Below are 24,724 nucleotides of genomic sequence, written 5' to 3' on the forward strand. Positions count from 1 at the left end.
GGTAAGTGAAAGGGTGGAAGGCCGGAATTTCACCATCAGCCGATGCTAGAGGAAAGACTCAGCGAAGTGGGCTCACTGGAACAGACACGTTATATATGGCCAGAATATCCACAAAACAATTATATTTCACAGAAAGAGTACACATGTGTGAGGCACACTATGCCACTCAGAAGTTTGGTGGTGACTCTTCTTTCGAGACCACTGGGGATAGTAGGAAAGGAGGTTATTACTATTAGTTAGCTTAATCCTATAAAGATAATAGGAATCCCACCCCTTAAAAATAGAAGCCAGATAATGATGCTTAGCTCTCAAAATGGATCTGATTATCATGAATGGCAAGGTTCAAATAATAGCCAAGAGGGTTTGGCCAAGATATTTATAGAAATCGTTAATAGAACTCAACATCCTTAGGGGCAAAAAAAAAAGAAAAAAGAAAAACTACTCTCTGACTTACCATCAGAATAAACCAAAAATGGATGATCAAGAAGCAGTTGCCCCAATAAAAATCCGACATCACTTACCCAGTTATTGGACTTAACCAAGGTTTCAGATTTAGAGCCAACAATGGAAGGAAAGGCTAGGTTCCCAGAAGAAAGAACTTTGCAGAAGAAGATCTACAAATGGCCAATAATTTCCAATGAATTTCCAATTCATGGAAACCTGCTGAGTACCAGTTGTCTTCAGAAATGTGCAAATTAAAACCATGATGAGACATCATTTCACGCCCATTAAAATGACTGTTACCTGAAAGACTGGCATTATCAAATGTTGAACAGAATGTGGAACATTTGATTTGGGGATCCAAGTTCAGTCTCATTAGCATCAGGTGGTAGACCTAGTGTAGTCAAAGCACATGACCAGAAGCCAGCACTTCCCTCCCCTAGACCCAGTGAAGGACATAAAGGGGACATAAAGGACATGAAGGCTTCCTTTCATGGCTTTTAAAAAACCTTTAGTCCCATTGTGAAGATACATTGTTGTTTTTCAGTCACTCAGTCATGTCTGACTCTTTGCAACCCCATGGACTGCAGCATGAAAGGTTTTTCTGTCGTTCACTATCTCTTGGAGTTTGCTCAAATTCATGTCCATTGAAATCGGTGATACTATCTAACCACCTTATCCTCTGCCACCCCTTTCTCCTTTTGCCTTCAATCTTTCCCAGCATCATGGTCTTTTCCAGTGAGTCGACACTTCACATCAGGTGGCCAAAGTATAGGAGCTTCGGCTTCAGCAACAGTCCTTGCAGTGAATACTCAGGGTTGATTTCCTTTAGGATTGACTGGTTTGATCTTCTTGCAGTTCAAGAGACTCTCAAGAGTCTTCTCCAGCACCACAATTTGAAATCATTAATTCTTTGGCACTCAGCCTTCATGAAGATATATTACCTCTGAAAACCTCAGTGTGGAACTTTCTGGACTTTTTCCCCATGCTCTACAAGCTGTATAGTAACCTCTTCTTTAGACTCAATTTTAGATTTACAGAAAAATCAAGAAGATAGTATGGAGCGTTCCATTATACCCCCTCTCCAGTCTCCCCTATTATTAACATCTTACATTATATGGCACATTTTTTATAATTAACGCATCAACATTTATACATTATTATTAACTAAAGTTTGTTTTATTCAATCTCCTTAGTTTTTACCTAATGTCCTTTTTCTGTTCCAGAATCCCATCTGGACATCCCGTTACACTTAGCTGTCATGTCTCCTTAGGTGCCTTTTGACTGTGGCAAGAGTCTTAGACTTTCTTTGTCTTGATTACCTTGACAGTTTGGGGGAGTACTGGTCAGGTGTACAGTAGGATATCCTTATAATGGAATTTGTCAGATAGTTTCCTTGTGCTAAGACTGAGGTTATGGGGCTTTGTTGGCTTTTTTATTTTATTCTGTCTTGGATAACTGTGAAAATGATCCCAATTACTGACAGAAGAGAGTTCTTTCTGATATCTAGAAAACCTGTTTTTTTCTTGCTTCAGTGGGTTGTACTAATGTTCAAATTGTGAGTTGAGTCAAAAATAGTAGAAACAAAAGTTTTGTAGCATTTTTTCTTTTAAAAAAACCTATTCTTTGCACCATCAAACCTATAAAGAAACTAGCAATTAACGTTAGCTTTTATTTAATTAGCATTTGTTTGAGTGGTACCACCTCTCTCATCACAAGGGTGCCTAAGTCTTATTTCAGCTCAATAAAGGTGTTTTTCTAATTGCTTTATTATCCTTGTATTTTAATAAAATAGCAAGGATCAATTAATTTTTGTGAAGGTAATTGGCATTGAAATATTACTTGTGCTTGAAATTTAGTTGCTTTTTTTCTTTCAATACATAAAAGTAGAATCACATAATGAAGAAAGCAAATTTGTGCATGCTTAATTGACTAACAATAGAAAAGCTGGCAGCTGCACTTCTTGATATACATTTGTGGCATTTTGCTGTCTTATAAATACCTCAAGCTGAACAAATGGAAGGAAAATTTGAGGGCAAAAGAAGGTGGTTTGCTATATGAAAATTTTCTGAATTTTCTTTGTATTGAGGTATAACTTACATGCAGTAAAGTACACAGATCAGAGATTGATGATTTTTGACAACTATACACCTATTTTCCATTATCCCAAATAAAGTAAGAAGATTTTCCATCACCCCAGAAATTTCCCTTGTGCTCCTGTCCAATGAATTCATCCATCCTCAGTTTCTGATTTCCATCGGGGATTTGTTTTGCTTACTCTGAGACTTTATATAAATGGAATCATACTGTTTCTAATTTTTTATGTTTAGCTTCTTTCTTTTAATGTATTTTGTATGGCTATTAGCCATAATAGCAATTCATCCCGGATCAAGGGAAATCATAACCCCACTAGGCACTATGCAAGGCAGCCCCATCTGTAATATATTTTCCTCTCAGATAATTCTCCTTAGTTGGGCACTGACAACATAGGGCATCCCAGAAGAAAAGTCTGGAAGTCAGTGAAGACCAAGGAACAGTTGAAAGACTTCAGACCTAGAAAACAGACTTTTATGAGGAAGAATAGCGAAGAAAAAGAGCGACAAGATAATGGTTGCACTGTATTGGAAAGGCTGTCATCTGAAAGAGGAAATAGATTTAGGTAGTTCCAGAATTAGAATCTGTGGGTGGAAATTACTGGGAGGCAGTTTTCAGCTCTATGTAAAGAGGAATGTTTTTCAACAATAGGTCATTGGGGTACCTTGAATAGCAGTGAGTTTCTCAGCACAGAGGATGTTGAAGAAGAGGCTCATAACCATGGATCTTGGATGCTGTTCAAGGACATCCCATTTGGTGGGAGAGGACATCTTCCTATGACTCTGTGGTTTTTGATTTATACAGAGCTGGGCTTTACCTCCTTGTCAGTGTGGTTTGTCATCTTGTATATTTCCCATTGGCAATAAAGTCCTGAGGTTTTCACTACAAGTATCTCAGAACCAGCTGCTGCTGTGAAAACTTTCAGGAACCAGGCTCGATTTTGTGTTCTCTCTTTCAAAGTGTTCTTTGTTAAAAAAAAAAAAAAAAGGTGGGGGGTGCCTTCCCAGCCTTGTTCTGCAAGCACCTTATTGGATGGCCACAGACAGTATGAGATCTTCATCTCTAACAAACAAGAACACAGCATCCACAAGAGCAGATGCAACTAAACAGTCTGCCTTATCCTCCTTCAAGGCCCAGCTTGCAACTAAAATGAAAACTTGTTTAGTCACTAAGTCGTGCTTGACTCTTTTGTGACCCCCATGGACTGTAGCCCACCAGGCTCCTCTCTCCATGGGATTTCCCAGGCAAGAATACTGGAGTAAGTTACCATTTCCTTCTCCAGGGGACCTTCCTGACCCAGGAATTGAACCTGCATCTCATGCATTGAAGGTGGATTATTTACCACTGAACCACCAGGGAAGCCCAAAATGAAAACTTGAGGCTCTGCAAATCTTTTGTGAGTTGCCATCAGTGAATTGGGTAAATAAAGAAAAGGAGTGATAAGAAAAGAAGAAATGTTTATAAGAGAAGGCGGCTGTCCTTCAGGGAGCTGAAAGGTCCCCTTAATCTGCCTCCAACATCTGCACACACCCTTCCTCCTCCATCTTCCAGCCCACAGAAAATTAGCCAAGGCCCAGTCACCTGCTGTAGATATCTGAATGCAGGTTCCATGCTGTGCAGCTGCCCTAGAAGAAAAGAAAGCAGAGAAAATCAGTGATCACCTTCTAGCAGACTCCAGGTTGACCTCTTATTACCTTCTGCAAATCCCAATTCTAGCAAGCATCTTTGATATCCTCATAGTTTGTCCTTTGCCTTTGCTTCCCCCAGCTTCTTTTCAAGCTCCCAGCCAAAAGGAAATGGTTTCTGTACCATGCCTGGATTTGCCCCTCCCTCTTTTTTTTCCAAAACCACAGATCTCTGAGAAGCCTGACAGGGAATCTCACCCACTAGCTTCACTCCCTGACTCCGCCTTTCACAGTTTGTAAACAGCCAGTATGCCAGTGTGATCTCATTTATATATTGCCTTATAGGAACAGCAGAGTCATTTTCAGAGATACCTATAAGATTTCCTAACAGATTTTGTTTCCGCAACAAAAATTCTCCTTAAGTTTTTGGGCCACAGACATTTGACAGTGTGATATTGGGGTTGAAAACACGTCACAGCCCAAGTTATTCACCAAGAGAGCTCTTCCAGTGCTGCATGCAAAGGAGGCGTGGCTGGTGGTGGCTCTCTGGGCCAAGAAAGATCTGATTTTTACAGTAGTTCCTTCCTCCCAAGACATTTGTGTGAACTCTGCCCCAGTCACATGCCCTCAGCAGAACTAATAGGCAGGATTAGGCTGAAGAAGCATTCAGCTGGGCACAGAAAATAGCTGAAGCAACCTCAGCTCTTCCACAACAATTCTGCTTCCAGAGACTGTCTAGCCTGCCCATTCACCCAGAGAGGGGAAGTGGCTTATCCAACCCCTCCTTGTTAATGAGGGGCAGAGCTAGGGCAGGAACTCACATTTCCCAATTTGGGCATGACGTATCTTGCACAGGGAGCTAAAACATGGCTAAGATAAGTCATTGCATCAGCAGGAAGCCGCTGTAACATGTTTAGAACTGGAATCGACTTGGTAAATTACATGTCTGACATTGATTCTGTGAACCTGTTTTCTCATCTGTGAGATGGGATGGTAATACTTCTCTTTCAGCTTCCGTAAAGCAGGAAAAGGACAGGCAAATAAATGGTCTGTGCTTCTTGACATCCACCATTTAAAGGTTTCTGTGTCTTTTGTAGTCCTTTAGCCAGGTTCTGACATTAATTTCAGGTTTAATGTCATCCCAAAACATACTCAAATTTGCCTCAAATATTTGAAATACAAAGCTTTAGCTAATTCTACACCCAACATCAAAGTACTTTCTAAGGCAATTTTTTTTTAAGATTTTTGTCTAGATTATCTGTGCTAGAGCTAAAGTTAGAGGAAATTTTCTAAAGTGTTTTGTGGCTCTTAACTGCTGTTGGGAACATCTGGGGCTTGTTTTTCACCTTTGAAGAAGATATTGCCTCGTGAGTTTACATCTTATATCTTATGGGACATCAGACATGTTGGCATGTTGGCTGTAGTTAATGCACATGAAAAACCAGTTCTGACTGAATGATGGAAACTTCTCCCTGAAAATCTCTTAACATTCCAAATACTCTCATAGAGCATAAAGGTCCTGGCAGGATTGAGAGGGGATGGTGGGAAGAGAGAATTAGAGAGAGAGAGAATAAAAACTGTGCTTTGTTGATAGGATGTGGGAAATAGTGGGAGTCAGAGGTATGGTCATCATCCTTTGGGTGGGGAGGATTGGCCCAGAACCTAGCTTGGGTTTGGGATGTTCCCACTGGTTCCCAGACTGAGTGGGGAGCCAGAGAGGCAGGAGGTGTGGAGGAGGTAAGGCCCTCTTTAATGACCTGGTATGCCATCAGGCAAGGTCAAGGAGGCAAGTCTGCTCCCCTCCCCTCCCCCAAGGAGCACACAGCATGCACTCATGTCCCCAAGCTGCTGCCTGTCCTTTTGTGACTTCCTCTTCAAAGCTGCCTTGATGCTCTTCATAACCTGATTTCAGTTCTAAAAAACATGTTGTGGAGGAGGAAACACCCAGAGGAATCTGCCCCAACCCTCCCTCCCCTCTCCAGATGGTTCTTATTGCAAGAGTTTACATTCTGGGTTTTCAGATACGTTTATGTTCTGCCTTGAAAAGCTACTGTGTCTCATATCCCCTCTCTGTTGGGCCCTTCAGAAACACCCTCCTGTTCCCTCAAGAGGACCTCTATTTTTGTGCTCTCAAGGATAGGGTTATTTCCTTTGCCCCAGCATCCTACATACATTTTCTCTCTTTAATCCTGACCCTAAGAAATAGGTACTATTATCCTAATTTTAGATATGGAAAACAGAGACAGCGGAGAGATTATTTTCTTGGTACAAAGTAAGATTCGCAACAGTTTTGTCTCTATAAAGTTGTCTGTTCTATAATAATTTCTTCTGAAATTGAATACTCAAGAGAAAATTTTTTAAGATTTTTATTTTATATTGGAGTATACTTGATTAATAATGTTATGTTAGTTTCAGGTGTAGAGCAAAGTGATTCAGTTATACATATACATGTATATATTCTTCTTTTTGGAATTCTTTTCTCATTTAGGCTGTTACCAAATATTGAGCAGAGTTCCCCATGCTATACAGTAGGTCCTTGCTGGTTATCTATTTTAATTACAGTAGTGTGTATATGTCAATCCCAAACTCCCAACTTATCCCTCTCTGCCACCTTTCCCCTTTGGTAACCATAAGTTTGTTTTCTAATTCTGTGATTCTGTTTCTGTTTTGTAAGTTCATTTGTATCACATTTTTAGATTCCACATATAAGCAATATCATATGATATTTGTCTTTGTCTGACTTAGTATGATAATCTCAAGGTCCATGCATGTTGCTGTAAATGGCATTCTTTTTATGGCTGGGTAATATTCCTTGTATTGATATGTACCACATCTTTATCCATTCCTCTGTGGATGGACATTTAGGTTGCTTCCGTGTCTTGGCTATTGTAAACAGTGCTGCAATGAACATTGGAGTGCCTGTATCTTTCAAACCTTAGCTTTCTCTGGAAACATGCCCAGGAATGGGAATACTGGGTCATATGATAGCTCTATTTTTAGTTTTTTAAGGAAACTTCATACTATTCTCCATAGTGGCTGTACCAGTTTATGTTCCCACCAATAGTGTAGGAGGGTTCCATTTGCTCTACACCCTCTTGAGCATTTATTGTTTGTAGGATTTTTGATGATGGCCATTCTTACTGGTGTGAGGAGATATCTCACTATAGTTTTTATTTGCATTTCTCTAGTAAATAGTGATGTGGAACATCTTTTCATGTGCCTCTTGGTAATCTGTATGTCTTTGGGGAAATGTCTATTTAGGTCTTCTGCCCATTTTATTATTGAGTTGTTTCTTATTGAGTCACGTGAGCTGTTTGTAAATTTTGCAGCATGATCTCCTGTCAGTCTCATTATTTGCAAATATTTTCTCCCATTCTGTGGGCTGTCTTTCTGTTCTGTTTATGGTTTCTGTTACTGTGCAAAAGCTTTTGAGTTTAATTCCATTCCATCGCTCAGTCGTGTCCGACTCTTTGCGACCCCATGGACGGTAGCCTACCAGGCTTCTCCGTCCATGGGATTCTCCAGGCAGGAGTACTGGAGTGGGTTACCATTTCCTTCTCCAGGGGATCTTCCCGACCCAGGGATCGAACCCGGTTCTCCCGCATTGGAGGCAGACGCTTTAACCTCTGTGCCACAGGTACCATTTATTCATTTTTTATTTTATTTTCATTATTCTAGGATACAGATCTAAAAAGATATTACTGAGGTTTATGTCAAAGAGTGTTCTGCCTGTGTTTTTCTCTAATTTTATATTAGGTCTTACATTTAGGTGTGTAATCCATTTATTAAAGAGACTATCTTTACTCCACTATATAGACTTGCCTCCTTTGTCATAGATTAATTGACCATAGGTGCCTGGATTTATCTCTGGGCTTTTTATCCTATTCCATTGATCTATATTTCTGGTTTTATGCCAGTACCATACTGTTTTGATGACTGTAATTGTAGTCTGAAGTCAGGGAGCCTGATTCTTCTAGTTCACTTTTCTTTCTCAAGATTGTTTTCACTATTTGGGATCTTTTGTGTCTCAAAAGGAATTTTTACTTTCTAGCTTAAGAAAAATTGATGCCATGGATTTATCTTTAAGTCAATGGAATAACATTCTTGGCTGCCTATCCAAAAATTGCCATCTTCCTTCTTCCTAATATAACCCCAACTTTTTTTTTAATTCTACATAGCCAATATATCTTAGGGAAACCACCTCCACCTTCAAGTTCAGGTTGAGACATACTGGTATAAGAATAATCCCATGCCTCTTGTCAGTAATTGTTTCAGAAATGAGCATGGGACCCAATTCTGGCCAGTAAGACATGAGGAGAAATTTGTTGGGGTCTTCTGAAAACTTCCTTGTCACTTTTAAGAAAAAGACAGAAATAGTGTTTCTCTTTCTCTCTTCCACTTAACGTGAACAAGAAAGCAAGCAGCCAGTCTCTACTGGCAGCCACCCAGCCAAAAGCAGAGGAGCTTAGGATGAAGCCAACATGGGGAATGTCACAGAAGAAAGATGAGAGTAATAAGATATCACTCAATGGGATCCCTAAAGTACTGTATAAACCAGCCCTGAAGGCAACCTTCCACCTCTGGACTTTCTGCTTATTAAGCAAATACATTTTTACATAATGTTAGCAGATTTGATTCAGGCTGCTTGTTCTTCGCAGCCGAAATCATCTCTAACTGATGCTGGGATCTGTCACATCTCCAGCATCCACAGAACTGTGCACCCCTCATTCATATCTTGAATGATGGTTGAGAGACCCCCATACGACACTCAATCAACCAATAAAAGTCAGACTTTGGAAGCGGCAAGTTTTGTGTGACACTTTAAAGATGGGACAAATTTTTGTGATTGGGCGGCTACTGAGAAAGGAAGTCAGTTTTCCCTTCTTTTGAGCATGGCTGACCATGTAGCCTCTTCTGACTAACCCAATGCAGTGGAAGTGACATTAGATAACTTCTGAGATTGGGCCTTAAAAGATTTGCAACTTCCATCATGCCATTTGAAACACTTCCTCTTAGAACCCAGCACCCCTGTAAGACATCCACCTATCCTATGACATTCTTGCTGTGAAGAAGCCCAAACTAGCTATAAGAGAAAGAGACAGACAGGCAGATAGACCCTGTGGAGCAGACTGAGGTACCAGACATAAAATGATAAAACTTTCCTGAATGCAGTCAAATGAACCCCAGCAGACTCCATAGAGAGCTAAGAATCACCGAACTGAGCCCTATCCGAATCAGTGACTAACAAATATAACAATTGTTATTTTAAGCCACCAAGTTTTTGATGGCTTATTGTATAGCCATGCTGCTGCTGCTAAGTCACTTCAGTCGTGTCTGACTCTGTGCGACCCCATGGACGGCAGCCCACCAGGCTCCACCATCCCTGGGATTCTCCAGGCAAGAACACTGGAGTGGGTTGCCATTTCCTTCTCCAATGTGTGAAAGTGAAAAGTGAAAGTGAAGTTGCTCAGTCTTGTCCGACTAGTAGCGACCCCATGGACTGTAGCCCAACAGGCTCCTCTGTCCATGGGATTTTCTAGGCAAGAGTACTGGAGTGGCTTGCCATTGCCTTCTCCGTGTATAGCCATAGATAACCGAAATAAGAAGAAAATATAAAAACTTTTTTTCACAAGCTTCAGAAACAGAAACAAAAAGTTTTCTGCTGAACCCTTCTCTGTCTAGATACTTCGTTAGTCAGTATGCTCCATTCTACCCCTGCCTCGGCTAATCCTGGATTTAAGAATGTGTGACCACATAGTAAGATAGAGATACATAGCAGGTGAAAGAACAGTGTTGTTTTACTTCTGCTCACCTCTACTACAATCAGATCTTGCCTTCTCATCACAGTTTTCAAAAGACTAAAGAAAATATGTGGGAGAGTGGTATGCACCCAAGGGGAGCCCACTTGCTTCGTCTCGTGAGCATTCTCCATCTACATACACACACACACATTCCCCCTAAGTTCAAGTTCTGGCCAGTTTCTAGTCTCCATGCATGGACTGGCAGGACAGCAATTATTAAAGCATTTGTCTCATAAAAAGTCAGTAGAATTGGAATTAGCCACCAGTTTCTTTTTAAGCTAAACCGACATTTTGAGCTAAATTTATTTTAACTAGGGATTTATGACAGGAAAGGAATAGTTCTAATTAAATAAGTATTAGCCTCAAACAGTGTGAATAATGACTCGTTGGAAGTTTCCCAGTCCCTTAATAGCTAATTAACAGCTCATAACTGGGTTTCCTTTGTGTCCCAAGGCAAGTGTGAAAAGGAGGCCTGACTGACTAATGAGATAGGCTCACACCAGATTAAAAATGAAAATTGGCTTTACAGACTCCAGACCTGCAAATCCACTCCACATGAAAAGAAAGGATTATTTTTAGGGCATCCTGAGAAACTGCTGCGGGAACAGCAGAAGGCACTGAGCAGTTCACACCGTTGGGGTGAAGCTTTTCACAGCCCTCTGGACAGAGGACCCAATAGCCAGCTGAGAGGGAAATGGCCTCCCCATGGTCGTGCTGTCTCAGAGTTTAAGAAAGAAAGCCAAATAGGCTTTGCAGAGGAAAGTTCTTCCTTGGTCATGTTTGTACTTCAGATAAATATTAAGGTGGACAGACAGCAATTAGAAGCCAGTCAATACCAATTTCCACCTCTTCAAATCCATATGAGAAACTCTTATTCCTTTGTCAGAGCTGAAGACCAGCTCTTCATTATTACAAAGGAGCTTGGCTCTCCTGAGACAGTAAGCCTGTACTGTGGCCACGTCTCACAAAACACTTACTGGAAAGTGTTCTTGAATAGGCAGTCATGGACTCTGGAAAAATGCCGTGTGTGTTTTCAGGAGCCCCTCTGCTGGGGATGACCACACCCCTTTTATATGGCTGATAGCAGTGGTCATGCTGGCTAAGCCCAAGGCAAGTCCTTGTTTCGACCACCACCTCCCAATACTAAAATAGTACATAGAACCAATATTTACTCGCGCAATAGAATTATTCCATTCAGCACATGGCAGTTGTTTTGTCATGATGAAGCAGTGGTTGAGAGGGGCTCCCCTATTACCATGAATACAGAGTAGCAAGCTCGCTCTCCCTTTGCCCCATTTGAACTGAGAACATGACTTCAGTGTGGGCCAGAGTGAGGCTTCAGTTAAAACGGTACTGATTTGGGGTCACCACAGAGCTGTTGGGGATCTTCATCACTTGGTTGAGCTACAAGCAATAGATTAAATGTAGAGGGTGGAGGAAAAATAACTTCCTTTCTGAGTTTATAAATAAAATATATGACCCACCCTAGTCAGGAAATGGGATGCTTTCTATTAGCCAAATAGACTGTCACTGTTCAAAATACTTATGACCATATTGAATTGAATTGAATTGAATTTTTATTTGATTATTTTTAAAAGGCATCGAAGGCTCTCATATTTTCAGTTCTTCATAACAAACTTAATCAAGAAGTGAATAAGAGCTTATTAATAAAGTGACCAGAAGATTGGAAAGCCAGGTTTACCAAGTTAATTTGAATGTAGTATGCGTATTCTGCATCCCTAGGAACGCAGGTTAGGAAGAAGATTCCTAACCTTTCAGTAGCTCAGTATCTTTAGTTCCCCCCACCCTGCCACCATCTTACCATGGTGAGGCTAGAACCACCACAAGGTTGCTCAGCATTTTCCTACTTTCCTAAGGACATCACCTCCAATGTGCGTTCCTCACTTTCATCCACTCAGATTAAAAAATTAATCAGAAACTAAGAACCATCAAAACTTATACCAAACAACACAAAAACCAAGTCCATGTCCAGCAATATGTATGGGGTATACCTGGTCTTTATCTACTCCTTTTAAGGCTTAATGCCAACCCATTTGATTTATTACCAAGAAAGGGGGTAACTCTCAAGGGATGCTGCAGACGTACGAGGTATCAGTTAATTAACACTCTCTTGGGGTGAACAGAAGTGCACTTCTAGGCTGGAAAGAATTTTTCTTCTTTTTTTTTTCACAACTGTGACTTGGCACTGACAGTTCAAAATTGTCAACAGTAACTTGGGGGGATGGGAATGTGTCTTTAGTTATTTTAATCGGCAGCATGAACTGAGCACACTCTCACTGCAGAGCTCTGTCTGAATAAGCTTCTATCGGAAGATTAGAAATAATGATCATGTCTACCCTCAATTAATCGATTGGATTAAGAAGTTAGGACCAGCACAGACACCATTATAAAGGATATAGGTAAGCACATAAAATTATGTTAATGCTGTGAATGTATGAAATAAGTGACTAAAGGATGGCCACCTTTTAAACTTGAGTTAAACTCCTCAAGGTTGAGGACATTTAAACCAGTGTATTGGACGGAGTGGTGGATGAGGATCAACAGCAGAGGGATGAGTGAATAGATGGTGTGCAAGGTCTGACCTGAAAATATGATAGAGCAAGAACATTTAAGAAGTCCATGGTTTTATAGAACAAGAAACAAAAATAAAATTGTAGAATTTAAAGTTATAAAAGTAATGAAGAGAAGAGCAAAAATCAATGTCATCTGTATCAAAAATTGGAAAAGGTGTGGGAAGAGGGAAAATGGTGAGAATGGCCTAAATCCTCACCTTTTACAGAAAGCAGATGATGAATGTTATCTAAAATAAAGAAATCAAGGCGCAAAACCATTAGCACCTTATTTAGTCTCAGAGATAACCCTCAGGAGAGCTAAAGTTATAAATCAATAAAAGGAGAACAAGGAAAAGAAAGGAGTTTAATAAGAACTGACTGTTATTTTAAATTTGCTGTACTGATTGGTGTTTCACCGTATGAATGTATTACCTGGATGATTTATAATGGACAGTGGAAGTTCCTGATGTTCCAAGTGCACTGTGTGTTTTACCGTCTCTATGATGGCCTCCTTGGATGCCAGATATGGCTGGGGGAAAACAATAACTTCTTCAAAATTCAGGACTTACTAAGAAAAAAGAAGAGATTGAGGTGATTAATTTAGCATCTCATTCATGCTAAACAAGTCCCAGTAGGGTGCCTCATGGCTGATAGTATATATATATATATATATGTATGTATGTATTTTTGGCTGTGTTGAGTCTTCATTGCTGCACGTGGGCTTTCTCTAGCTGTGGCGATTGGAAGCTACTCTCTAGTTGCAACGCACAGGCTTCTCATTGCAGTGGCTTCTCTCGTTGCAGTGCTCAGGCTCTGTTACTCTGTAGCATGTGAAATCTTCCTGAACCAGGGATTGAACTCGTGTCTCCTGCATTGACAGGTGGATTCTCAACCACTGACCCACCAGGGAAGTTCCCTCATAGTGTGTTTTGAAGCTTTCACTCTTTTTCCCTTTTTAAGCGCTCCTAGTTGTCATCAAATAGTGAAAGTCAGCATTTTCATATGCAGAAAAATCAGCATTTCTGGGGGACTTGGAAATAATACCATTCTGACATCCTTTGTCCTGACTGTTAAAACAGGAATCCCAAAGGGAAACAGAATTTTTCATTTTCAAGGTCTAAAAAGAGTGGATCTGTTGTTCAATTCTAGTATTTAAGGGTTGGCTTTAAGAGTCATCTGATCTCGTTCCCTTATATTGAAAGTGAGCCAACTGGGCTCTCAAGGGGCCCTGAGACTTGCTCAGGGGCATGAACCAATTAGGAAACCTACTTCTTTCCAGGCGCTTTTGATGCCTACAGTTCTCCCCTAAAGGTCTTTTTTCCCCAGTGAAATCCTAGGAAGAAAGTTCTTAAGAACAAGAAATTACCTTCACCACAGTAAAGCAGTGAATCATGTACCAAAATTTCTCTCCCACCCATCACTTATGCACTTCATCTTAAAGCTTCGTTTTTATTCTATGAAGGCAAAACAGCCTTTAAGGGTTGGATATTCTTAAGTCAGTTAGTGTGGGAAGGGGGAGGTGAAAAAGGAGCTCTCTGAGGATAATCGCAATGAGAACAAAAGCTTTTCCAAATTATGCAATACATTATAATTATGCTATAAAATTGCTCTTCAACTGGAGGTGTCAATGGAGAGCATTGAAGTTTTTAAATAGTCTGTTCTTGATGGGGACTCACGACCATTTGAGGTGTTCATGTGTGCACATACATATTGAGGCAAAGCACACAGATATAAGCATTCATCCAGAGCTCTGGTATCCTTTCCTTCATAATAAAAAAAGAGAGGAAAAAGGGAAAAATCTAAGTGTACATGCAAGCATTGCCCTTCTGGAGGAATCCTTGAAGGAAAAGAACTGGAGATCTCAGTTCAACATATCTGAAGACTTTCTGGGCTTCATGAAGCTGTGTGGTTTGAACTGAAGTGCCCTAAGCTATCTTCTCACCTGCAGATGAAACCAGCTGAGGAACAAGAGATTGAGTACGTTCCTAAAGAGAACAGAAAAGAATGCTAGAAACTCAGGGATCAAAGTATGGGAAGGTGCAGAGTATTGCTGTTTTCTGTGTAGTTCTCTGAGCACTACGCTGGACATTTTTGGAGGTACAAAAAGCAAAGACGTTTATTATCTGTGGAACTGAGACGATCAATGGTTCTAGCTGCTGCATCATGTTGCTGTCGTTCAGTTGCTAAGTCGTGTCTGACTCTGCAACTTCGTGGACTATAGCACACCAACTTCCTCTGTCCTCTACTGTCTCCCAGAGTTTGCTCAAATTCACATCCATTGAGTCGGTGATGCTAACCTTCTCATCCTCTGCTGTCCCCTTCTCCTTTTGCCTTCATTCTTCCCCAGCATCAGGGTCCTTTCTAATGAGTCGTCTCTTCGTATCAGATGCCTGAAGTATTGGAGCTTCAGCAACATTTCTTCCAATAAATATTCAGAGTTGATTTCCTTTAGGATTGACTGATTTGAGCTCCTTGCAGCCCAAGGGACTTCTCTTACCATGCCTGTAATAAGAGAGTCATGATTTGCCAAAGGTATTATTTTTTTTTTCTGATTACCATTTTCTTTTTTTTTTTTTTTAACTTTACATTTTTGTATTGGTTTTGCCATACATTGACATGAATATGCCCTGGGTGTACATGTGTTCCCCATCTTGAACCCCCCTCCCACCTCCCTCCCCACTGGGATGAACCAAAGGTATTATTTTTAAGGGTTGTTCTGAGTTTCAAATTCCCAACTTGACCGATCCCATCTTTCTCTTCCTTGCTGAAAACTTTGACTGAATTAACAGTTTTTTGCTGTTAGTGTTTTTGTTCTTATATATCCGTGGTTCCCAACCTGGCCTCATATTAGAATCCACTGGGGAATCTTAAAAACAACAACAGGGAATTCCCTGGCGGTCCAATGGTTAAGACATGGGCTTTCACTGCCGTGGGCCTAGGTTCAATCCCTGGTCAGGAACTATGGTTCCCCAAGCCACAAGGTGTGGCCAAAAATAAATAAAACAACAACAAAAAGCAAACCAATTATATCAGAATTTTTAAGTCTAGGCATCAACTTTTGAGGAAAGCTCCTTCAGGGTTTCTGATGTGCAGCCATGAGGGAGTCCTTGTTATAGATAGTATATCAAGATCATTCTATAGAAACTTCAGTTAAAACCTATTAATTTGGACCAAAGTTCTGAATGTGTAAACAGGCCTTATGTGGAACTTAAAACCAAAGGTGCCTATTCTAAGACCTGTAGATGGCAGCAGATGACTCTAAGGTCCATAGAAAATTCCAGAATTCACTTAAACTCTGGGATCATTTTCTGATACAGACAATGCTCTCTGGTTTGTCTGTAGCAAATGCTACCTATTTCATTCTATGGTTTTCTAATACAGTCTCTTGTCAAAACCTTTTTACAGATTGACCGCAAGCTCTTCCCATTCACAATGGCTCCAATTTGCAAATTAGGCATGTGCTAGCCAGATGTATCTGGTAATAAACCTAGGGCACCCCTTTTAGAACTAGATTGGTGATGTTTTGCAACAAGAAGGGCATAAACTCATGTGATAACAATTTCTGCTTTCAGAAGCATTTCTTTCTCTACCTAGACTCTGCAAACTGAATCTGTACTGAGTGCAAGATGGGAGACTCTGAGATCAGGTGAGGACAGAGTGCCCAGAGGACAGTGCTGAGGACAGGGGCATATGGAATGGTGATCCATAGGTGAGGGGCGTTCTGTGTAGGAGTGACCATGGAAACGTAGATTTTAAATCCTTGTACTAGAATCTTTCTTTGGAATATAATTTCATTATATAAATATTTCTTTCTACATATACACATGCAAAAACATACAAAGGAGATAAATATATTCATATAATATATATGGTTATACTTATTATATAAAATATGTATATATATTCTTGCCTGGAGAATCCCCATGGACAGAGGAACCTGGCGGGCTACAGTCCATGGGGTTGCAAAGAGTCAGACATGACTGAGCGGCTAAGCACAGCACAGCACAGGTATACATACATACATACACACACACATATATATAAACTGAGAAAATAGATCAAGGTTCTTGGTCAAATGCAACAGAAACTAATGTTAATTTAAAAAGAAAAACAAAATTTTAGAAGGATATTGGGCACATCAGGGAATTGACAGAAAAGATGAAAACCAGACTCAGAAAATATAAATAAGTCATGTCATCTGCTGTGCTTTTTTTGCTGATGCCACCTGGATCGAGTGCCGCTGGACACTCACCCTTACAGCTGCTGCTAGACCCTGGATTCTCCAACACGTGAACAACTGTGTGGCATCAGGAGTAGGTGTCTTTGCTGAGTGCAAGTAAGAGTGGGAAGCATCAGTAGAAATACAGCAGTAGACTGCAAGTTCTTTGAACCAAAGGAACACAGCATGTCTATCTCTGCATTAAAACATTGCCTTGAAACAAATGATACTCTCTAAGTACTTGTAAATTTTAAAAAGGAAAGGAAAGGAATCAGCATGACACGATATGACATGCAGTGACAGGCATGAAATGCCAGCAACCAAATGTGAGAAGCAGAATGTTATCACAGAATAATTTCTGTGAAGAATTTTAGTCCTAACTCAGTTGTTCAGTCACTAAGTCACATCCAACTCTTTGAGAACCAGTGGACTGCATCATGCTGGGCTTCCCTGTCCTTCACTATCTTCCAGAGTTAGTTGTAGAGTCTTAACTCTCCAGCTTAGGAATTTCACACAATGAATCATCATTTATTTCAACTCGGTGTCAGTTTCTCCATGGTAAAAATAAGCATAACAACTATCCTGCCCCTGTCATAGGAGATCAAGACTAGAATAAGTGCTTAGAAGATGGAAGGTGCTGTATTTTATCAGACAGAACTCTATGGGCTATAAAAAATTTCCTTCTGAAAAACACAAATCAGAAGACTGTTCAAGCAACACCCCACCCAACTTGCTAGTCCCAATCTAGAAAGACGTTGCTTGTTTCAGTGTACTCGTGGATTGGTTCCTAACTTTGTGATGCAATGGGGATTTCTGGGGGAATGTTCTTAGCTATGTTGACGTGGGTACCATGAAAGGAGAAGAAGAAGTAAGAACTGAGACAATTTAAAAGAGGTTTTATTTCCCAGGGTAATTGAATAAATTTAACTATTTTACACACACTACAACCCACGCCTCAATAAGATATGCAGTCTGATAACTTAAATTCTGCAGAAGTCCAGCATTTGTTTAGGGGGAAAATGATTTGGTGTGCATATTCAGTATTGAAAGACAGCAAAAGTCATAAACTAGGGCTCCTTGAGGATAGAGAATATTGCTTATAGATGGACATTTTTCATCCCAGCACCTTAACTAATTCATAGCACAGATTAGTATTTAATAAGTGTTGCCAAATTAACTAATGAATAAAGAATTAATCAGGTGGGTATCTATGGTATGGTGTAGTACCAATTCCTTAGCCTGAATGCCAATATATTGTCCAAGTGAGCACAAGAAAACTGTTAAAAAATGGGTCAGTAGGTGAAGGATAAACAAGGAAACAAAAATTTAGGGGGCTCCCATCCAGACCCCTTCCCCTACCACCCTCAATCCAGTCTAAAATGCCACTCTTAGTTACCACTGATACTTCTGTGCATTAACCCCTAAGCACCAATTAAAATGAAATAATTTCCCTATTCATCTCAATCTACCTGCGTTCTGACCTATTTTCCAGGATTGTAAGAGCAGAAGAATGGAGAACATTTGCCGAAAAGAGGAAATTTGTTAGGACATCTTACATTTGTGTAACACCTTATGCTTTTTTTCAATAGATGTTATTTTTAGAGCAGTCTTAGGTTCACCCCACAACTGAGAGGAAGGTACAGAAATTTCCCATGTTCCCCCTTCTCCTACACAAGCATAGTCTCCCTCATTAACATCCCCCACCTGAGTGGTACATTCATTATAACCGATGAAGCTATGTTGACAAAGCATTGTTTCCCTTAGGGTTCACTCTTGATGTTGTACATTTTATAGCTTTGGACAAATGGATAAGGTTCACAAATGTATGTTTTTCAAAGTATGTTTACGGTACCAGTCCTCAATAATCCTGAAAACAAGCTTATGAAGTAGGTACAATTTTTATCTACAATGAAACACACAGATGCATGAAGTGACTTGTCCTCCATGATGAATAGAAAGAATGTGTACAAGCCTCCGTGTCACCACAGTGAGGGGTCTTCCAATCCCTATCAGTTATTATCAAACTGTACTGAACACAGTGAAGGGCTCAGGGGAGTCTGCCTCAGTCTCACACCAGACGTGAAAGTGCTTAGCGAGGTGCCAATGCTGAGACTCAGGCCAAGAAACGCTACTTACAACAGACTGCACAGAAAGTGCTATTTCTGAATTGCTATCCTGGGGAGGGAAGCTAAACAAAATGTAATTTCCCAAGTTGTTTTGTGGGTTGTTTTTTTTAAAACTTGGTCAGGTGAGCTGGCAGTAGAGGGAGAGAAGGGAAGAGGGTGGAGGGGAGATCAACAGAGTACAAGAATAGAACATTCTAATGAACAGCTAAAACGTGAGAACTGTGCAGGGTTTCTAAGCGAGAGCACCCTTCCTTGAAAAGAGATGTAAATTGGGAAATCCAGAGAGAAACAACCATAGATGTTGGTGTCAGATCTGGACTCCATTCTTGTAGGTTGTTTGCATACATCACACTGGGCATGCTGACCACTCAATTAATCTTTGGACCTCAGCTTCTCCTTAACCCAAACTTCATGAAAAAGATGACACAAACAAAGGAGGAAAGAGCTAATGCATATTAACCAATCCATCAGGAGAGACCAACAACATGGTCATCTCGACTTTCAAGGTGTTATTAACAACTTGAGAAAGTAAAGAGAAGAGCATATGAAACAGAACAACTCAAGCCAGTAAGTAATCGAGTGCTTTGAACTATGGATGGGACCACAGCTCTCCAAAAGGGGGTGCAAAGGGAGACACTGGTATCTTCACCTGCACCATAAGTAAGACAGTCATGTGTCCTGAGAGAAGAGCAGAATTTTTACAGGTAGGAAGAGTTGACAGAGGCTGCTCTGCTTTCCAATAATTGTGATGAATGAACTTGTCCATCCCTACGTCAGTGAATTTACCAACTAGTTAACAAAGACTAGGTAATGTAGCTCCCACAGAATGGATAAGTGCCATGGATATTTTTGGTAAACTGTCCATTGAAAATAATATTAATGACTTTAATAGAAATTAACCACAAGAAAGTGACAGGACTGACATTTCTATCTCTCCTGGAGCAAGCTCCTTATCAGCTTCAGGAAAAGGTAATCACAAAGATGATCTTCTCAAATATGTCAGGGAATCAACAAAATTTTTAAATTATCAAAAAATAAAAAGCATTTGAAGCCTAGACTTAACATCCACTGTTATAACAACGAACTGTGTCCCTAAGTCAATATTTTTCCCTGAGATATGTTAATAAATCACAATAAGCATGATATTTTAAAATACTGTTTATTTCCTTTTAATTTCATCTTTTAAAGTTTCCCTCTTTTCTACATAATGTTTTAGAGTAGTTTATGTATAAACTTCAAAGAATCAGTAAATACGTATATTGGGAGATATGTTTAAAAAAATGCTCTGCTGGTAGGGATATGCAGTCAGGTAAGCAGAGATCTCTGGCTTAAGAGTGAACAGCAGAGATTCAAAGGAAGATAAATCAGTAAAAGCTGAAATCAGGGAGTGTTCATAGAATTTGGAATTGAAGGATGGGGGTACTCAGAGTAGGTGAGTCTAGAAGAAGAAAAAGGTGTCAACAGAAACATAAATATAAGGATATTAGAGAACAGACCTGACATCTGCAGGCTGATAGTGAGGAGAAATAAAGGCCTAATAGCTCAGTTTGAGACCCACATGCCTTATACTAATAGGAAGTCAGCAAATCTCCTGGACATTCACTTCTTCCATGCTCATCCTGCCCTGCTTCTCTCAACTCCATCTTTCCATGATCTAAGCTACCTCCTCTGAAGATGGCCTCAGAAGCGTATCTTCATCCCCAAGCTGACTTTTCCAGGAACCTGTTGGCTATCTCCTCAGATCTCCAAAACTCCTCAGATTCCACAAGTCCGAACATATCATCGGCTCGAGAGATTCTCCACCCATAGCCATCATTAAGTATCCTACCTCTTTGCACTTCCAGGAAGTAGAAATATCAGTTGACCTCAGTTAGTTCAGTTCAGTTCAGCTGCTCAGTCGTGTCCAACTCTGCGACCCCATGAATCACAGCACGCCAGGCCTCCCTGTCCATCACCAACTCCCGGAATTCACTCAAACTCATGTCCATCGAGTCGGTGATGCCATCCAGCCATCTCATCCTCTGTTGTCCCCTTCTCCTCCTGCCCCCAATCCCTCCCAGCATCAGAGTCTTTTCCAGTGAGTCAACTCGTCGCATGAGGTGGCCAAAGTATTGGAGTTTCAGCTTTAGCATCAGTCCTTCCAATGAACACCCTGGATTGATCTCCTTTAGAATGGACTGGTTGGATCTCCTTGCAGTCCAAGGGACTCTCAAGAGTCTTCTCCAACACCACAGTTCAAAAGGATCAATTCTTCGGTGATCAGCTTTCTTCACAGTCCAACTCTCACATCCATACATGCCCACTGGAAAAACCATAACCTTGACTAGACGGACCTTTGTTGGCAAAGTAATGTCTCTGCTCTTTAATATACTATCTAGGTTGGTCATAACTTTCCTTCCAAGGAGTAAGTGTCTTTTAATTTCATGGCTGCAATCAGCATCCACAGTGATTTTGAGTATCTACTTATTGTTCTCAGAATTACATTTTATATCTTTTTAAAGCACTAAGAGCAATTATTCATTCAGTAAACATTTATTAAGCACCACTGCCAGGTCCTGATCAGGAAACATCAGTGGAAAAAAACACACAATGATCCCTGACATAGAGGAGCAAGGACATCAAAATTTAAGAAAATCAATAAATAGGGCTTCCATGGTGACTCAGGTAAAGAATCCGCCTGCCAGTGCAGGAGACAGATTTGATCCCTGATCTGGGAAGATCCCACATGGCATGGAGCAATAAGTCCATGCGCTATGACTACTGAGCCTGTGCTTTGGAGCCTGGGAGCCACAACCACTGAAACCTGTGTGCCCTAGAGCCTCTGCTCTACAGCAGGAGAAGCCACCACTATAAGCCTGTGCACCACAACAAGAAATAGCCCCCACTTGTCACAATTCCAGGCAACAACAAAGACCCAGCCAAAAATAAGCAATAAATAAAATTCCCCCAAAAAATCGATAAAGCTACAGATAAAATGAAATGTCAAGTGCACCAGTGACTGATCTTTGAGAAAGATTGATCTGAGATCTTTAGCCACAGCATTTATCACTCTACAACCAACAATATGCTGGTTTTTTGAAGTCAGCCCGATCTGGGATCAAATCTCATCTCTATCACTAACACGTTTGTCCTCAGGCACGTTACGTAAAATCTGTTTCCTCACCTGTAAAGTAGGCATAAAAACATGAAATTGAGATGTAGGTTTATAAGAAATGAAGTCTGTAAATGTCTTACACAGAGTTGGTGCTCAATAAATGTTAGTTTCTTTTTCATTAATAAATATGCCCATGTTGGCTTCACTGAGAAATGGTATTTACCAATGATGAACAAAGAAAGGATAATTTTGGAGGAGAGAGCTGAGGGGAAAACTCCTACCCAACCACTGCTGCCTCCTCTATGGAAGCTTCTCAACATCCCTGTCAGAGTTTATTTTTCCTGGACCCACTCTATTGTTTATAGACTACATTGATTTTTACCATTTCTGAATCTGTTTCTGCATTCATTGAAGGCAGTGTCTTGTCATGCTTCCCATCCCCTTCAGCATCTAATTTGGTGCCAACAACAGATACAGGCTTTTCTGAATTCAGGTAGCAGCTGAACACTTCAGTGAAATATCGTGCTCATTGTGTCCTACCAAGTCATTCTATACGACTAGTGCAACGAATTACGAATTACGGAATAGGTTCTACAGGAGCCAGCTCAGGCCCTCATAATAAAATACCAGAGACTAAACATGGTCTTTCCTGTGTGCATGTGGAGAGCTCTCTTGCTCTTATAAGGACACTAGTCTTCTGGGATTAGGGCCCCACCCTTATGACCTCATTTGACCTATCCCCTTAAAAGCCCTATTTCCAATTACACTTACACAGGGGGTCAGGTTTCAACATATGAACTGGGTTGGGGGAGGGAGAGGGAAGAGGGTACACAGTTTGGTCCAAACAGGTCCTGAGGTTTATTTTTCTCTACAAGCAGAAATGTTAATTAAAGAAAGAGGGAGATTCATGGTCCCTCATCTCATGAAACTCGCATCTATCTCCTTTTATCAAGACTGAAAATAGGGTTAGAAATGCAGAGAAAGGCAGGAAATAGAAGAGCCCCGATTCCACCAGTGTATAAATTATGTCAATAAGATGGATAAAGCAATAATCAGGGAGTTAGGGGTCCAAAATTAAATGCCAGTCTCAAGCAATGCATCTAACCTCTCTTACCTAATTTTCCATTCTATTTATAAAATGAAGTTAAGACATCCTGCTGCCAAAAAAAAAATGATGATTTTGTGATTCAAATATAAACAAGGCAATATTTTCCATTTTTTAAAATAATCTCTTTTCCCCTTATTAACATCTTCACAGTCACTGCCTTTGAAAATATATTTGGTCTTGGCTATTTTTACATTGTATAGTGCTTGGGCTAAATTCACTCCCCAAATATAGGCAGTCCTTTGTGTTACTTTCTCTCCTTCACAAGGACTAGTATCTGAGTAGAAATTCTTGTTCTTGTTCCATAGCAAAATAAAAATTTTTGCGTTTCTGATTTCCTGGCAGAGGAACTTAAAAAAAAAAGAAAACAAAAACTGCTCGCCTGTGTCTTCTCCTCTATTTGAACCTCATCTGCTTGGAAATTTCTCTTTCTGGGCCTTCCCCTCCACAAAAGTACAAATGCACAGGCAGCATTTTCTTTTTTTTTCAACAAAACAGTTGTGGTCCAGCCTCTTTAATGCAGTTCAACATGGTACTCCTTTCTGATCCCTGTATATAATCTGAGTCAACTTCACAACTAGCCAAGGTCAGAAAGACAGAAGTCCTATTCACCAAGTATTCCACCTCAATGTACCTTTTGGGTACATTGTAAAATTATGGTTCCTTGTCCTTTTGAGATTAGGCTTAGCCATGAAACTGGTTCTAGTCAATGAAAGAAGATAACTTATGCCACTTCTGGATCCATCATTTATTTGGTTGTGAGACTGTCCAGAGCATTCTTCCCCTCTACCTTCATGGCCAGCAGTGTTCCAGGTAGTAACCTTGTCAGAGGGGATCAGGAGCAATGAGATAAAGAGAGAGTCTCCCCATCTCCCCAAACCCCCCTTCACCGCCCCACGTTGGACACGTAGCATGTGAGAAATAAACTTGTGCTGGGTAAAGCACCAATATTTTGGGGTTCTTTGTTCCTAAACAAAACCTAGTCTGTCCTACTGGGAAAGACAGCTACTATTGTTTCTGCCCCTCTCCCACATTCTTACAATCTCCTGAGGGATACAGTCTGTCCACCTTGGACACACAGTTGTTGAAGTGTACACAACTCAGTTTTACAAAAGAAAATACACACTCTCAAGTGAAGGTGAAACACATATAGTCATACAAATTCAAAATGTTGAAAGGTTCTGATCTCAGGTGGCCTTGGCCTGCAGCAGCTTGAAACAGGGTTTCAGTTCTAGAGACTGAAGTCAGATCTCAGTGGTGAGAGTGCTGAATCCTAACCACTAGGCCAGTGGCAGGTGACAAGGGCTTGGCCCTTTTGTTTGCAAGAACATGAAACAAGTAAAGTGTTTATTAAGAGAAGAGCACGGTACATGTGGATAGACACATGGGAAGACTCAGAGAGTTTTGAGTTGGTGATACCATCCAACCTTGTGGTAGTGTTTCTCACTTATATGGGGCATTTCTTCCAGGTTTCCTTTGGCTAATCACCTTGCTTTGCCTGGTTCTGAGTCCATATTTGGTTTATCTCAGGATCCTCCCATGAGTACATACACATCTCTTAGCCAAGTTGAATTCTAGCAAAGAAGCCTATGGGTAGACTTGATATCACTCCCTTCTTGACCTCCAAAGAGCTTTACAGTCCAGAA

The 24,724-nt window shown here is 40.5% G+C and overlaps 1 protein-coding gene across 6 annotated transcripts in view; it reads left to right on the plus strand.

The window, feature by feature from the left end:
• Positions 1–12,227: 12,227 nt before the first annotated feature.
• Positions 12,228–24,724, plus strand: part of RASGRP1 (RAS guanyl releasing protein 1) — a 178,418-nt gene continuing 165,921 nt past the window's right edge. For all 6 annotated transcript variants that reach the window (XM_088839813.1, XM_088839817.1, XM_088839819.1 and 3 more), the window contains exon 1: positions 12,228–12,381. The gene's annotated coding sequence lies outside the window, so the exon portion shown is untranslated. The remainder of the gene's footprint in view (positions 12,382–24,724) is intronic.

Source organism: Moschus berezovskii, chromosome 9, assembly GCF_049115385.1.
Source record: "Moschus berezovskii isolate FMDL1 chromosome 9, NW_MosBer_1.0, whole genome shotgun sequence".
In the NCBI taxonomy this organism is placed as follows: domain Eukaryota; kingdom Metazoa; phylum Chordata; class Mammalia; order Artiodactyla; family Moschidae; genus Moschus; species Moschus berezovskii.